General features: G+C 47.7%; 1 long non-coding RNA gene across 1 annotated transcript; it reads right to left on the bottom strand.

Moving 5' to 3' along the window:
* Positions 1–12,133: 12,133 nt before the first annotated feature.
* LOC115390778 (uncharacterized) lies at positions 12,134–12,611 on the bottom strand. Its single transcript, XR_003931709.1, has 3 exons — positions 12,418–12,611; positions 12,272–12,341; positions 12,134–12,196 (listed from the first exon to the last, which is right to left on the bottom strand). It is a non-coding gene; the product is annotated as an uncharacterized LOC115390778 (long non-coding RNA).
* Between the last annotated feature and the right edge of the window lie 2,425 nt (positions 12,612–15,036).

Raw genomic sequence — 15,036 nt, 5'->3', positions numbered from 1 at the left:
CTGGGTAACTGATCCGCTGGTGAGACCAGTGCAGGGTGTGTGTGTAAAAAATGAACAATATCTCTGTAGACCTGCCATATTGAACCTTCAGTCCTCGTGGTTTAATGAAAGGTGAGGCGTTTGCTGTGTGATAAGACAATAACCTCTTCCTCCAGCCCGACAACAGACCACAGGAGCCAGCACGCCACTCAAGCTTCTCTCTGGTCCCTTTACGGGTTTTCTGATCTCCATCTCCTGGTATTTCTGCTGTTTGAGGTTGAATGTGATGAAGCAGCGAACTGTAAGGATGTGTTTGTGTTCGGCAGCCAGCAGTAAACTCATCTGAATGTAAAAAACCGCCAGAGTCTTCATGACTTCAGCAGTTTGAGAGCAGGTTCCAATCACTGACACTTTTCACATCCCATCTGGCTGGACACCGATCAACGAAACAACTGTTCACTGAGAAAACTTACTCCTCATCTAAAACCAGACTCCTTAATGGAAGAAGTGGCACTAAAATACGTCTGGTAGAATAAATATTATGCTTCACAATAAAGTAGCCTACATCCTTTTGTGTTTCTCACATTTTTCTATTATATTGTACATATGCGTCCGTCTTAAATGTATATTTAAATTATATTTCATTTCTATCTGTTATTTATTTATCTCTCTTGGATTTATCTGTAAATTATACTTAATCTATATCTGTTTTACATTTATATTTAAATTATATTTATATCTGTCAGTTTATATCCGTTATTCAATTATATCTATTCTAATTTTGTATTTAAATTCCATTTGATTTTCTATGTATGTTTGGGCTTTGTAAATTTTTCACATTTCTGTTCTATTTCTATTTCTTTTCTCTGTGCTGCTGGAACACTGCAGTTTTCCTCTGTGGGGCAAATAAAAGACTTTCAGTCAATTCAAACTAATTATTTTGGTTGTTGTTATTGAGCCAGTGAACAATACAATAGAATACAAACATATTCTTTATCCCAGACCTGGGGAATTATTTGGTCATCTTTAAAAATAGAATAAGGGGCTAAAGATCACACTGTGGGAGACTAAGAGCAGAATGACTGTCTCAAAATGATTACCTCAATAGACATGCAGGTTGCGTTAAGAGGTTGTAGATTTTAAATAACAAAATCTGATCTTGTTGGCTGAGTTCACTGAACCGGACTCCCCGCAGCTTCTGTCCTGTAGTTCTAGTCTGGATACACATGCTGAAACAATGTGGAGGTTATCAGCCACTGAACTCCTGAAATAATGACCGTGTGAGTTTTTATTTGCCTTTTCACTTTTCTCATCTGACTCCGGGGTGTTAGAAAATGACAACACGGACCAGTCGAGGCGGTAGGAGGAGTCCCGCCTGCCCGGCCTTCCTCACCCGGTGTCCCCCTCACCCTGCGGTTCCTCCTTCGCTCTTCATTCATCGCCGTCAGGAGCGACTGTGCTGCCGCTACAGGTCCGTCCATGCTTCTCGTGTCCACACCATGGATCCGCTCCTGCTCATCACCACCTGCGCGCTGAGCTCAGTGTCGCCTGCTCGACCCTCCACAGGTAACTTTAACCCTTTTAATGACTGAGTCTCAGAACAACTGCACCACACCTTCTCCATAACCTGTCGTTTGCACCTTTCAGCCATATAAATGTGACATATTCTTGAGGTTTTAGTTTTATCTCTTTTTTTTTTAAGAGGTTTCAGTTTTCTGTTTTTATTGTAAGAACTTGTTTATTCTTATTGTTAATGTGTATTTATCCTCCAGCTGAGAGCGGCTAACCGCAGTCAAATTGCTAGTTTGACAAACCTGGCCAATAAAATCTTTCCGATTTCTGACTTAAAGCGATAGTTGGGGATTTTTGACATAAATCTGTGTGGCATCCCAGTCAGCAGTGTCGTTCATTCACACAGACTGACCCCTGACCCCTGACAGCGTCCAGTGAGCGAGTTTTGCGTCCAGAGGAAAGTAGTCCGGCAAGTTTGCTGGGGGCACGAAAGTAAAGCGTTTTTCTTCTCAAACCAATATGTGTTCGAAAGAGTGATATATTTGCATCACAAAACCGTTGTCCACGAAAAAGTCAGACCTTGTAAACGCTTGGCACTGTTTTCTCTGCCTTCATATCACTCCACGCCGTCTCCAGCTGGAGGCAGCCGGAGATGCTGGCAGCTAAAGCTAGAGCTAGCTAGCTCTTTACTAGCAGTAAACAAAGAGAAACCAGCGCGGCTGCCCGCAGCTGGAGATACAATCTCCGCTCACTGGACGCTGTCAGGGGTCAGTCTGTGTGAATGAACAACACTGCTGACTGGGATGCCACACAGATTCATGTCAAAAATCCCCAACTATCGCTTTAACTTCTACTGGGAGCTACGACTGGTAGCTAACCAGCTAACTGGTAGCTAACCGGCTAACTGGTAGCTAACGAAGCCCCGAAACACCGGGAAAGTTAGCCAAGCGAGAATCCGACCAGCTAAACACGTCGTCAAATAACTCCAGTGAGCTGTTGTCAACAGTCATTTGTTTAATTTGTGAAAATGAAAACAACAAACATTAACATCAGGAACACAGCAGGCTGAGGGAAGGGGGTGGAGCAGGCTGTCTCCCTCTCTCCCGGCGAACCAGCTAACTAGCTAACTGGTTTAGCTTACTCACCATCAAGAAGGGAATAAAGTCATCATACAGCCACATTGAGGTCACTGTAAAACGGCGCCATGTAAAACTAATGCATCATTATCATTATTCTAATAAAACAAACGAACAGCATATTATTGCTAACGGCGCTAAGGTATTAGCGTTAGCATAAGAGCTAATTCGACGCTGAGTAACTCGGAACACAACCGAAAATCAAATCACACACCCAGTGAGCAGTAGCGCATGGAATCAAATTTACTTTACCCTAAATAATACAACTTGAACAGACAGGTATTGCTTGAGTCCGAGAAAGAAAAAGAAAGGATCGAGTGGTCCAAAAAAACACTGAAGGCTGTGTCGACGCCACTTCTTACTTCCGCTGTTGTTTGGAACCGGAAACTGCACTGCGGTCGCGCTATCTGCACTTAAAAATCTGCTGCGCTTTTGTACTGAGCCCTACGGTAGCTTTTGGATGGAGCGTTCAAGTGAGTTCGGAAATTGCAATTGTGATGTCCATTGTAAAATAGCGGTGTGATCATTTCCAAGTTGTTTAACTGTATTCAGTCATGTTATTAATAAACAACAGACATAATTAAAATACTACAGATTCATTTGTTCGTTTATACTCAAAAATTTAAACAAAACCCAATATCCAATAAAAATTGTTGCAAACATTGCATAATCTCCATTCACTTTAATATTAATATGGAAAAATTAAATTTCTGAAAAAAGTAAAATTGTTTTCACAAACCACCTAAACAGAAATATGCCTCATGTGCTCCTCAACCTTCATCAATATTTCCAAGATATTTTACTGTACCAATATTTAACAAAAATTGATGGAAATATTACATCACCTCCGTTCACTATAAAATAATATGGAAAATTAATTAAAAAAAAGTGAAATTGTTTTCACAAACCACCTAAATAGAAATATTCCTCATATGCCCCTCTACCTTCATCAACCTTCAGCAATATGTGAAACAATTTTTATTGGATATTGGGTTTTGTTTAAATTTTTGAGTGTAAACCAACAAACAAGTCTTCAGTATTTCAATTATGTCTGTTGTTAATAACATTAATAATTAATAAGAATTACTTAATGATATTAATAACATGACTGAATACAGTTAAACAACTTGGAAATGATCACACCGCTATTTTACCGCATTTGCAATTTCCGAACTCACTTAAATGCTCCATCCAAAAGCTACCGTAGGGCTCAGTGCAAAAGCGCAGCAGATTTTTAAGTGCAGATAGCGCGACTGGCTCTCAGAGAAGTGCGGACAGCGCGACCGCAGTGAAACTGCGTCAGGTTTAAAAGGAACCAGTTTTTTCGTTTGTTTTGTTTACACCTATGTCAGGGCTTAAAGAGTTCCGTTGCCACGACGGAATTCCGTCAGTTGAAAAAATTAAGAGAAAAAAAAGACGTATCATGAGCGCATATTGACTGGGTGCCTCTTTTTCTGGCTTGCGTGCTTTTTCAATGAAGTTGTTTCATTCATTTGGTCTAAAATGTCATTTGCGCAAGGTTACAGGCTTTGTTGTTGTCGCACCTCGTCACAATAAATGTATCCTGATAGCAGGAGTACATGGGGACTTTTATTTTGTAGGTGATGCGGGAAGTACATGTACATATTCACATTGCCTTGAATTTACAGCCGAAGAAGAGTTTCTCCGCTGTAAGGAATACATTTATCATTACGGTTTTGAAGACATGACCTGATTTACACAATCTACAAGAACAATGTGTGGCGAGATGAATCGGGTGAAAAGAAGCCAGACAACGCCACCTTGGGAATTGCACCCAAGGAAATAACTAAAAAGTAATGATTGGTGAGGACACTCAGGTTCGCGGCTTAAGAAGCAGGAGACGTGGGTTCTGGCCAACAGAAAATATCTTTATTAAATATCAAATTTCAAAAAAAACACATTCACTCTCTTTAAAAGACGGGGAAGAGGGGGAGCCCAAACAGGAGCTGAGGCTTACCGGTGGGACACGAGTAGTAAGGGGAATGAAGGCCTCTGAAGGATCACCCCAGACACACGTGGACACTCTCACTCGCTGAAAATAAAGGTGAACACACTCAAACAAAAAGGGGTGCGCAGCACATCACACAGGAGGGAGACCCACCACCCAGGGACACCGATGCCGCCACCGTCGTGCTCAGCTTCTGGAAGGGAAGGAAAAAGACAAGGGGAGTTAAAAAGGGTTTTTCCCTCACATTCATGCATTCAAACAAAAAAAAGAAATACCTGAATGAACTAAACACAAGTGGGCGGGCAGCCACAACTCACAAGTAAAATAAATAAATGCAAACCGGTAACTGCCACACCCGAACAAAAACAAAGGTAACTGGAAAATAACAAAGAATGAACACACAATTAAATAAAGAAACAATAACCAAAAGAACAACAAAATATACCAACACCTAACCCAAATATACTTAATCAAAAGAAAAGATGATAAAGTAAGCAGATCGCTTCTGTGTATTCCTGGCGTCCCACAAGCGTGTAATCAGCTCGGTCAGGAAGCCAGCAGGTCGACAGGGGTGCAGCAACCTGCAGACGGCGGGCTTCCAAGGAGCAGAGGCAGTCCAGGCGTATTTATTCGTGCCAACCCTGGACTTCGAAGCCACCCAGAAGGACAAAACAGCTGGCGGGCTCCACGGCAGATTAGCCGCTCCTAATAAGCAATAAAAAGGGCAGTCATACACCTGCACGAACCAGCTAAGAATATGAGGGTGTCTAGACTGCGTACCTGGCAAACAAACATTTAACTGACACGCCCAGTAGGAGAGGTGGGGAGTCTGCAACCTCCCTACAGCCACCTAAACACAAACAGCTGATTACTGCCAGCTGATCATGACAGTAGGGCTGTGCCTCCAGAGGGAGAACTGTACTCACTCATCTAGCAGCAAGTTGACACCCAGATGAAGGGGGAATTGATCCCCAAACGCAGCCCAACAGGTAAGCACAGCTCGCACGGCTCACACCAGGAAGTGAGAAAGCCCAGGGGCGGGGTCTACTCCAGACTCAGCGGCAGAGGCTGCACCAGTGAGAATGGCCCTCTTTTATACACAGCTCCCCCTGGCGGGATTGGTTAATTATTACAAGCCAGGAGAGGGCCTCCTCCTGCTACAGTCTGCCCCCCCTTTAGAAATCGTCGCCCCGACGATTACCCCTTAGCTCTCAAGGGACCAACTAATCCCATGGCCTAAAAACAGTGACCATGGCATTAGAGGCTGAGCGAGAAGGGCCTGCATCCCGTTGGGTAGGTTCCTGCACGGACCGTGGTAAGTGATGGACATTTGGATGCTGACCAGCAGTTGCCCTTGCCGTCCGTCGCACTGTTACCTCGCTGGAGACATCGGATTGTCTTGAGGGCCCGGCCTGCAAACGGGAGGGTGGACACTCGGCCATAGCAGAATCCAGCCCTGATGATGGTGAGAGCAACAACTGAGGAGTTGTCTGGGTTACTGCAGTTGTCTGAGCGGATCTTGTTCGGGGGACCTCCTGCTCAAGAAGAAACAAATCTCCGTCACATGAAGGTTCATCCTCAGACCCAGTCTGGCCATCGGGGGGTGAACCAACAGCCGGGGCACCATCTTGAGGAGCCGCCCCGACCACAGCCTTCAACAGGGTGCGGTTGACCTGGCGGACTTTGGTGGGATCATCCACAGGGGCAATGGTGTACACCGATCCCCCACCTGTTGGCACTCTCACGACTCTGTATACCACAGGGCCCCATAGGTCTTGAATCTTATGGCGCCCCCTCGAACTGAAATCCCGTAAACGCACCAACTGGCCCTCCATCAGAGGCACATCTCGGACACGACAGTCGTAGTTTCTCTTTCTGCGCTCCGCCGCCACCCTTAATCGTTCCCGGGCCCCCTCAAATGCTACATGCAACCAGGCCTGGTGCTCCTGAATCCATTCATGTACATCACCACCAACAGGGTCTGGGACCCTCCCCAGCAAGAAGTCAACTGGTAACCTTGGCTCTTGTCCAAATATCAAATAGAATGGGGATTCACCAGTGGCCTGATGGGGGGTCGTGTTATAAGAATATAACACTTGTGGCAGACAGGAGTGCCAGTCTCTTTTTCGGGACACTGGCAACGTACGCAAAAGGTTGTGGAGAGTGCGATTAAAACGTTCGCACTGGCCATTACCAGCTGGGTGGTACGGTGTGGTGCGGGATTTCTCAATGCTGTACAGGCTACAAAGCTGCTGGATCAGAGAGCTTTCAAAGTTACGGCCCTGGTCCGAATGTATGCGGGCAGGAACACCAAACTTGAAAAACCATTCAGACGCCAGAACCTGGGCCACAGTCGAGGCCCGTTGGTCCCGAGTGGGCACTGCAAGGGTGTACTTACTGAAAACGTCTGTCATAACGAGGACATTCTCCAGTCCATTATGGCTAGGCTCCAACACAGTGTAGTCTATGGCCAAAATCTCATTTGGGCGAGACGCCAGCAAATGCCCCATGAAGGCCCGAGCAGCTGGTTGGGAATCCTTGGCAACTTGACAACGTTCACAGGCCTGGCACCACTGAGCCACCGCTGAAGACATCCCCGGCCAATAACACCGCTGTCGCAACAGCTCCAGAGTCCTCTCCACACCTTGATGACCGTGCCCCTGATGAACCTGAGTAAGGACCTCTTCCCTTAAAGCAGCAGGCAACAGTAACTGAAGCACTGCTTCAGCCCCATCAGGGCGGAAGATCTCCCGGTAAAGGACCCCGTCTCTCTCAACCAACCGGTCCCACTGGCGAACCAATGCCAGAACAGGCGAAGATAGTTGCTTCCGCTCCTGAGCATTTGGTCGCTGCTTACGTCTCCAGAACACAAAAAATTCCTGGAGAACAGGGTCAGCTTGCTGGAGGGCCTGAATGTCAGATGTTGCATGGTGAGGCAGGGCTACAACCGCAGCCTGCATGGCTGCAGCAGACTCACCCCTCAAAGCTTGCTGTAGAGGCTCAGGCAGTGGTGTACCCGGGATCATGGCCTCCAAGGCCTGTGGTTCAGTTGGGTGCTGGCGAGACAAAGAATCTGCATTTTTATTACTTCTCCCAGATCGGTACTTTATCTCAAAGTCAAATGAGGCCAGCTGAGCAGCCCAACGCTGCTCAGTGGCACCAAGCTTAGCCGAGGACAGATGACTGAGCGGATTGTTATCTGTGTACACAATGCATTTGTGACCTAGCAGATACTCCCTAAACTTTTCAGTCATTGCCCACTTGAGCGCCAGGAACTCCAGTTTCATTGAGCTATAGTTCGACATGTTGCGCTCAGTGGGCTTCAGGCCTCGGCTGGCAAAAGCTATTGGCCGAACTTTCCCATTCTGCTCCTGCGAGAGCACAGCTCCAAGGCCACCAAAGCTGGCATCCACTTCCAGGATGAACGGCAAAGAAAAGTCGGCATATGCCAGCACGGGTGCAGAAGTTAGCTTAGCCTTTAGTGCCTCAAAGCTTCGATGACATTCGTCTGACCATTTCTCAGGAACCTCCCGCTCAGTCGGCTTACCTTTCTTGCCCCCCAATTCAGCAACCAGCCGGTGCAGGGGTGCCGCCAACTTTGCGAAACCCTCAACAAAGCGGCGATAATAGCTGGCAAAACCAAGGAACGACCGCAGCTCTGAAATATTTGTAGGAGGCGGCCACTTAGCAACAACCTCCACCTTGCTGGGATCTGTAGACACCCCCTTATCAGAGACTATGTGGCCCAAATACAGCACCTCCCGCTGGAAAAACGCACATTTGGTTAATTTTGCCTTGAGGCCTTGCTGTTGAAGTCGCCCAAGCACCACCTCCAGCCGCTGCAGATGTTGGTCAACGGTGGAGGAGAAAACCACAATGTCATCAAGGTAGAGAAGCAATGACTGGCACTGCTGGTCTCCAAACAGCCGCTGCATCAGTCGTTGGAATGTGCTGGGAGCATTACACAGTCCAAAGGGCATGCGGTTCCATTCAAACAGACCAAAAGGAGTGCAGAATGCCGTCTTGGGCCGATCGGCCTCCGAAACTGGGACCTGGTTGTACCCACTGGCCAAATCTAGAGTCGAAAACCAACGGGCACCTGTTAGCGCATCCAACGACTCCTCGATGCGTGGAAGGGGAAAAGCATCTTTTCTTGTCTTGCTGTTCAACTGCCTGTAATCAACACACATACGCAGACTGCCGTCCTTCTTCTTAACCAACACGATTGGGGAACCGTAAGGGCTACTGCTTTCTCTGATCACCTGTGCCTGAAGCAGCTGGTTAATATGTTCTTTAACCACCTCATACTCCGATGGTGGGATGCGCCTGTAACGCTGTCTGACAGGGACATCGTCCACCAGGGGAATGTCATGGGCTATCAGGTCAGTGCAGCCCAGGTTACCATCGTGGGTAGAAAAGACAGACTCGTATCTCTGAAGAAGAGACTTCACCTTGTCTTGCTCAACTGTGGGGAGTGCGGACAAGTCCAGGGAATCTATTTGTTCCCTCACTGAAGGAGGGACTGTCTGGGATGCCACAGTGGCTACACCAGATGGGACCTCAGTGATTCCTGCAGGCAAACTGACAACACTGACCTCTTCCAAAGTGCCCACCACAGTGCGTGGGTACAACCGTGTGGCAACGGAACCAACATTTACAACAGGAATGTAGGCCGTGCCCCTTACTACCCTGACCAAAGACGGCGAAACCAGTAATCCAGCAGGTAGGCCAGAGTCCAAGGGCTCAAACAACACACTGTTACCCGAGTAGCGCTCTGAACAGGTTGCCGCAACTATCTTCAATGTGCCACCAGGGATACGACAAGCTTTGTTGCCTCGAACCTTTACCCTACCAGCAGCATCCCTGTGCACCTGCTCCTTGGCCTGACAACACTTTTGTAATGCCTGCACGACTGGCTCTGGAGCCCCAGCTACTGAGGGTAAATCAAAGAAATCGGACCCATGATGGCGAAAGAGCTCCTTGTAACACCTGCGAATGATGTTCATCCCCAAGACACCAGGGACCTGAGAGGACTGACCTCCAGGAGGGTCCTTGACCACCAACACCCCACATCGTGCCATGAATTTACCACAGAGCTTCACGTCCAGCTCCAGGTAGCCGATATAGGGAATGGCTAACCCATTAGCTGCTCTGAGCTGCAACCAATGGCACGATTGGAGTCTCTCCCGACCCCAGGGCTCAAAATGCTGGAGAAAGAAGCTCTCTGTGACAGTAGAAACCATGGACCCAGTATCAACAAGGCACGGAACCTCAACTTCCCCCATGCACACATTCACCTGTGGACAAGATGACATAAGCTGACAAGTTTCTTCTCCCTCATCAGAAACAGCTCTGGAGCCAGTGTCCGCCCCGCCCAAACTGTGGCTCTGCAATTCGGCGGGCGCTAGTTTTCCGACTCCTGAGCAGGACGCCTTCTGGCCATTTGAGGTGCAGGAGAAGAGGACCGGGTACGAGGGACACGCACACCATCACAATCACTTGCATAGTGACCCGGCTGCTGGCAGCGTCTGCATATAATGGGACCCCGACGAGGTGGAGGACGATGCGGCTGGGGGTTCTGTACTGCAGCAAGGCTTTGAGTGAGGGTGTTTAACTGCTCTTGCTGGAGCCTCAACATCTCCCTTATCTCCTGAAGCTCTGACACTGGGGGCGGGGTAGCTACACCATGAGAATTGCCATGCACCCCATACTGCAGACCAAGCACCGAGGGAACAGAGTGACTTCGACCCCGGGCTCCCCCAGGCAAACCCTCACATTCCCAGCGGATCGCCTCCCTCCTCACCTCAAGCAGGGAAGCCGTAGGCTGTCGACGCACCAGCTGTTTTAACTCGCGACGGAGGGCACCGTCCATCACATGTTCCACAAACTGGTCCCGCAGCAGAACCTCAGAATTTGGTACTCCCCCTTCAGGTGCACATGCCTTCACCGACGCCATCAGGCTCATCAAGGCAAGGGAGAACCCCTGGAGTGTTTCCCCTTCCTGTTGCCGCCGTGAGAAAAATGCTTCCTGTAGGGCTACATAGGACTCAGAGCAACCATACAGTTCCTGTAAAATAGCGAAAATCTTGTCTGGATCATCCCTCTCTGTGCTGGGGCGGTACTTTATTTCCTCCCTTGCCTCTCCTTCAAGGTGATCAAATACAAAAAATGCCTGATCGGATGGGGATAAATGGCGTGCCCTCATGCAGGCTTGGACTTCCTCAATCCACTCATTTAACGCCATTCCTGACCTTCCCCTGAAACTGGGGCATTTTCTGTCTCGAGGTACGAAAACTAATCTTTCTGTGATAGGGGCACTAGAAATGGAGGGGGGAGGAGCTGGTGCCAACCCAGAGTGAGAGGCAGAGCTAGGACCAGGCGCAGCTGCAGCCTGTTCCCGTCGCAACCTCTCATTGTCTGCTCTTAACTGTGAAACCAACTCCCTCAATTCTTGCAGTTCTTCCCCCATAACTACACCCTAACTGATTCACCGGAACCCGGCAGCTGTTCTGTCCCTAAAGAAGCGAAAAAAAAAGAACAGTAAATTCCAAACAAAGATATACACAGAATATGGAAGATGAAACACCAAAGAGAAAAGAAAACAAAAAGACCAGAACACACGTCTCTGCTAACCAAAAGCGATCCTGCCGACAACGCCAAGTTTGTGGCGAGATGAATCGGGTGAAAAGAAGCCAGACAACGCCACCTTGGGAATTGCACCCAAGGAAATAACTAAAAAGTAATGATTGGTGAGGACACTCAGGTTCGCGGCTTAAGAAGCAGGAGACGTGGGTTCTGGCCAACAGAAAATATCTTTATTAAATATCAAATTTAAAAAAAAAACACATTCACTCTCTTTAAAAGACGGGGAAGAGGGGGAGCCCAAACAGGAGCTGAGGCTTACCGGTGGGACACGGGTAGTAAGGGGAATGAAGGCCTCTGAAGGATCACCCCAGACACACGTGGACACTCTCACTCGCTGAAAATAAAGGTGAACACACTCAAACAAAAAGGGGTGCGCAGCACATCACACAGGAGGGAGACCCACCACCCAGGGACACCGATGCCGCCACCGTCGTGCTCAGCTTCTGGAAGGGAAGGAAAAAGACAAGGGGAGTTAAAAAGGGTTTTTCCCTCACATTCATGCATTCAAACAAAAAAAAGAAATACCTGAATGAACTAAACACAAGTGGGCGGGCAGCCACAACTCACAAGTAAAATAAATAAATGCAAACCGGTAACTGCCACACCCGAACAAAAACAAAGGTAACTGGAAAATAACAAAGAATGAACACACAATTAAATAAAGAAACAATAACCAAAAGAACAACAAAATATACCAACACCTAACCCAAATATACTTAATCAAAAGAAAAGATGATAAAGTAAGCAGATCGCTTCTGTGTATTCCTGGCGTCCCACAAGCGTGTAATCAGCTCGGTCAGGAAGCCAGCAGGTCGACAGGGGTGCAGCAACCTGCAGACGGCGGGCTTCCAAGGAGCAGAGGCAGTCCAGGCGTATTTATTCGTGCCAACCCTGGACTTCGAAGCCACCCAGAAGGACAAAACAGCTGGCGGGCTCCACGGCAGATTAGCCGCTCCTAATAAGCAATAAAAAGGGCAGTCATACACCTGCACGAACCAGCTAAGAATATGAGGGTGTCTAGACTGCGTACCTGGCAAACAAACATTTAACTGACACGCCCAGTAGGAGAGGTGGGGAGTCTGCAACCTCCCTACAGCCACCTAAACACAAACAGCTGATTACTGCCAGCTGATCATGACAGTAGGGCTGTGCCTCCAGAGGGAGAACTGTACTCACTCATCTAGCAGCAAGTTGACACCCAGATGAAGGGGGAATTGATCCCCAAACGCAGCCCAACAGGTAAGCACAGCTCGCACGGCTCACACCAGGAAGTGAGAAAGCCCAGGGGCGGGGTCTACTCCAGACTCAGCGGCAGAGGCTGCACCAGTGAGAATGGCCCTCTTTTATACACAGCTCCCCCTGGCGGGATTGGTTAATTATTACAAGCCAGGAGAGGGCCTCCTCCTGCTACAAATGCAGCGTTAAAAGCACACGGGACATCAGGAGCTACTTATTCAGGCTAGCTAGCTCCAGCCGGGGGAGGACACCGCGGGAGTCAGAGCGTCTCCTCGGGGTCTGGGAACCAACGCATGGAGGCTGTCCGTGTTCAGGCCCGCTCAAGTTAAAACTCGGACTCCATCATGTCAGGGGCTCAGAGGGCCGCCGAGGTGATGCTCAGGTCGGAGAATGTTACTGCGCCCTCAGCCAGTGGGCTTCACTGCTTTAAAATATGAGTTGGAGAAATATTGCACAGCTGCAGCGACGGCATGGACGAAGATTCTACTTTTAGAACAGCTACAGCGATGCCTGCAGAGGACGGAGCGGCAAAGTTTTCACCCTCTGTTCACCAAACTGCTGGAAGTCATTTCTTCGTGGGAACAATGGCAGAAGAACAGGTAACTGATACGCACTGCTATTACTTGCTGTAGCTGCACAGCCATAGCCTTATGCTCATTACAGAAAAAGATATAGAAGTCACTGTTTCAAATGATTCTATGTTGACAGAATCACCAGTCACAGGCAATGTTAACTTACAAGAGCAAGGTGACTGGAACCTGCTTGAGAAACTTTAGATGTATTTGGAAGTCTGAAACATCCAAATAAAATAAAATAAATTCACTATTGTTTTGTCTGAATTCACAGTGAAACAAAAAAGGCGGACTCTTTGATTGTGTTCTTTTTTCTTTACAAAATTAAGTTAAAATGAATGAATTATGACACAGTAAATGAGAAATTGGAACTTGAAGTGAACCACAGTGAAATTTAAGGTCTTCCTGAATTGGAGTTGAATTGGAATTGAGTTTGATGCTGACTGCAGGAAGGTTCTGCTCTGTTCCAGCTTTAACAGGTGTTATCCTATTGATGACAAGTAAAACACCCAAGACTGCTTCCTGATTATATATTATATTAATATAGTATTGTAGGGCTTGTTCAGTGGTGTTTTCTTTTATAATTTCAATTTTTGTTTTTACTGTGGCAGGTGGACAAAGATGCTGGTGGGATGAAGGATGAGAAAACCCTCTTCCTCATTCTGAAGACTTGTGTGGAGGCCAGCTTTAAACTTTCTGTTGTGTTTGCTCCTCTTCATTTTCATGCAGTTTTATTTTCACTACAAATTCTTGTCAGTTCCTGAATGATTTTATTGCAGAATATCATTGTCAATAAAGATTTTATTTTTGTATTAAACTGTTTCAAACTCAAGTCAGTCTTTTTTAATATTTCCCAGTCTAATTATATTGATTCATATCTATGATTTCATTAATACTGGTTTCTGCTGCTCTTAAAGCATTGAAGAGACCAGAGAGACTGTTTTACCTACCTGCACCGAGCCCAGCCTTACCTCGCAGTGAAGCTGTGTGTTTTACAACCAGGAGCTCCAAGGCTGAATCCCATTTCACCCCTTAGCCCTTCCCCTTGGCCCTACCCCTCGTTTTGCGCGTTCACGTGGAGGGGTAGGAGTGTCCCAATTGTCATTATGACGGAGGAGTAGGGCCAAGAAAGAGGGCCAGTCACCCCTCCAAAAGGAGATTCTCGAGAGGCACACTCCAAACGGAGGGGTATCGGCCGATGGCGAGGGGCGCTTGTTCTTTCAGCCTAGGTCATGCCTGGCGGGCGGGGTGAATTCACTTCCGCATTGACGGGAGTGATCGTTTCCACACCCGCGCATTCCAGGCGCATTCCAAACACAACAGATAGACGATTATTTTCAATAAACTGGTTTCTTCAACACGGCCCGCCTGGAATGCGCGGGTGGGAAACGAGCGCCCCCGCCAATGCGGAAGTGAACTAACCCCACCCGCCACTGACGGTCCAGGCGAACAAAACAAGCGCCCCTCGCCACCGGCGCCACTGGATGACAGATTTCTCAGAAAGCCTTCCAAGATCGGCAAGATGGCGGCGTCCGCAACGAAAGACGTTCATAAATATCAGTATTTTGTCAATTAATAAAGTTTTAAAATGTAAGAAAAACATTCTTCTTCGGCAGATAATTGTCGCATCTGCCTACGTCATCGGCAGCGGCGACTACTGATGACGTACGCGATTGTCGGAGGGGTGTCCCAATTCGGAGGGGTTTACTTTCTCCCCTACCCCTTAGCACTCCGTTTCATAGGCGGAGGGCTAAGGGGTAGGGCCAAGGGGAAGGGCTAAGGGGTGAAATGGGATTCAGCCCAAGTCTGCAACAAAGACCGGCGAAGAGGCGAGGATGCAGGGCTAAACACTTTTTATTTACAAAATGTGAAAAACTTCACAGATTGTCAGTTATCAGTGTGTGCATGAATGTGGTTGTGTGTTAAACTATGACAAAAAGCTGTGCTACTGAACCCACATGAGTGGCGTTCCACCAGGCTGGCATGG

This window comes from Salarias fasciatus, chromosome 6 (genome assembly GCF_902148845.1).
Source record: "Salarias fasciatus chromosome 6, fSalaFa1.1, whole genome shotgun sequence".
Classification (NCBI taxonomy): domain Eukaryota; kingdom Metazoa; phylum Chordata; class Actinopteri; order Blenniiformes; family Blenniidae; genus Salarias; species Salarias fasciatus.
Note: the sequence above shows the minus strand (reverse complement) of the source record. Positions and strands in the feature narration are given on the sequence as shown.